Raw genomic sequence first — 2,780 nt, forward strand, 5'->3', positions numbered from 1 at the left:
GCACGTGTAACCAATGCATTATGCTGCCTAGGCTGATTCTATGTTCTAAGAAAATGGTTTGCAAGTTAAGGCCCTATTCTACGAATAGTGAAATACAAGTTTATTCGCAGAGACAGTCCCAACAACTTCTGCAGGTGCCTACTGTGCTCAAGTGCACAGGCCTCTGGAGAGCACAACCAAGAACAGCCCCCATGGGTGAGACCAAGAAACGTGAGTAGCTGTAAACAGAGACGGGTGTCACTCACGTGCATCTCGGATTCCATGAGCTCAGCAATTCAGTATTGGTATCGCCGTATCTCAAAATGGAAGTCTCCCGGACAAAAACGATTTTTACAGTGTAGTTAGGTACACAGAGAAAGTTGTTTGTAAATATTGCTCCTCCTCACAGGCAGCAGGCTGAAGGCAGTTTTGTATAAAACCAAGAAAAGGTTGTGCAATTAAAATAACATGAATAAGCATTTAAACCCCAACCCTTGGCATGACTTACTGCAGTCCCATTCCCTGGTCTACGCACCACCTCCCTGTGCTTTCTTCTTTCAAACAGTAATTTGGAAGCACAGGAGCAGGTGTTCACACCTCTTAAAGTGCAGTGTCAGAAGTGACCCAAACCTGCCTGCTTCTGAATGATAAAATACCAGATAATTCTGTTGTGAGGATTGCATTCAAAGTCTGGAGAGTCGAATCAGAAAATTCTGTGAAATAAGACTGTTTTGCGTGAACAAGTGACTGAAGAAGTTATGGTACCTTTTGAGCTAACGGTATTTCCACTTGCATGCAAGGAAACCAAAGTCACAGGATTGTGCAACTTGCCCAAGGTGATGAAAAGAGTCAAAGAGCTGTAAATGAAGACACCCTCGTTCCCAGGTCAAGGCCTTAATACTGTTTTCCTTGGTGAAGATCCTGTAACGTGCACGGTTCTCTAGCAGCAGATAATTTTACCTAACCAGAAGTCTCTACTGTTGTAACGCAAGTTATGGGCATCATAACCATTTAGTCTGAAGTTATAAGAGCAGTGCATTTACAGAAGGGTCTCAGAAAACAGGTCCCAGTCCTGCTTCACATCCCTGTAACGCAAAGTGACACGCCAAGAACACGTCTATAGAGAAACACCGCCCCAGACAATACTGTTTGGAAGTAAGCCATGTCTGACAAGGTTGCGGTCAGCAAGCACCATCCAAAACTACGGTACTGTGCAGCACCAGTGCTTTATTCCACAGCTACCCACAGCCACCGTTAGCGTTGTAGATCTGACTCTTTGCCAGTACTGATGTCACTCTAACACCTGCTAATTACTGGTTTGGTTCATTTAATCTACGTCTTGCACAGATCACATCACCTGCCTGTTGATGCTATTAAAATAGTCCCTTAAGTTCTTTTGGAAATACTTAGTAGCTGGATTCTGACTACACACTAAAACAAGTTCCTTGTTTTAAAACAAGTTCCTTGTTTTAGAGATAAGCCTGAGGATCAGTGCAGGACAGCAAAGTAAACAGAAAACAACCCAGGATGCTATATTAATTATATTACATTGCTTCTGACTCACACTTTTTACTTTCAAGATTAGCAAGGAAGAAAGTGTATTTTGTGACACAGAGCTTGCCATTGTGTTTTGCAGTGTTAGTCATAACCAGAAAATTCCCCAATTAGGTTGCACCAAAAATAAACAAAAAAAAACCCAGCCCTCATTTAGTAAACATTAGAATACTTAAATATTCAAGAACAAAAGACTTGCTGTCAGGCACATACCTGGTTGAAACAGTGGATTAAAAATAACGGCTAAATCAGATGTTAGATGGACTTTAACAGGAATTTCTATAATAGATCATGTGTCAGGCAAGCACGTATCTTGTATCTTACATCTCAGGATATTTTCTGAAACAGTTTACAGGAAGAGGCTTATGGGACACAGTTGTTTACATTGGCAAACTCATCACAAGGAAGTTGCAGCTAACTGTGCTTTGCCTCAAATTCCTGTGGTGATCACATTTCTTCTACGACACAAAAAAGCAGCTGCTTCTGGATGCTCCAGTTCCTATCAGTTTAAAAGAGATAAGGTTTACAAAAATATATTTGCACTGAGTTTGTTGCATATGTAAGAATACGGTCTAAAATTTTCCAGAAAAGGTGCAAGGTGCGAAACCTGACAAATTCTATCATGACTTTTGGATGAGGGATGTTGACACCACCAGGAAGCCCCGCTGATTCATGCATTCTCCTGACATTTGTTTGCTCACTTCAAGGCCATTAAGTGATGTGCACTGAAGCTTGCAAAATTCAGACTCTCAACTTATGCACCATTTTCAAATTATGCACTCCATTTTAAACTCATCTGCCAAGTGCCTCTTCATCTGTCAAACAGGAATGAAACTGAACCTGCCGGAACTTTGGGATTTCTCTTCTCGAAAGAGCTGACACTATGACAAAAGTAAGCTTCTCTATATCATTCTGTGGCCTGGTGACATCGGCCAGCTTCCTGCTGCATCCAGAAGTTAAAACACCGAACAATTAGGGGAGAAGATGCAGGGAAAGCAGAGCAAGCCCTGTAGGCTTAAGACATTGGTAGGAAGAGTGTAACACACAAACCCAAAGACTGCAGTCTGTGCAGAGTTTCTGCCTTCTTGCTTCCCAAATGAGCAGTCTGGAGGGCACAGAACTGCACCAAGCCAGTTGCTGCAGCCCGGTTAGCAAGGACAGGATACAGAGTACTGGTAATTCAGCTGTTCAACTGCATGAACCGCTGCTGCACCTAGAAAGTAAGGCCCCTAACAGCTTTGACTATA

The sequence above is a fragment of the Anser anser genome (genome assembly GCF_964211835.1).
Source record: "Anser anser genome assembly, chromosome: 14".
NCBI lineage: Eukaryota > Metazoa > Chordata > Aves > Anseriformes > Anatidae > Anser > Anser anser.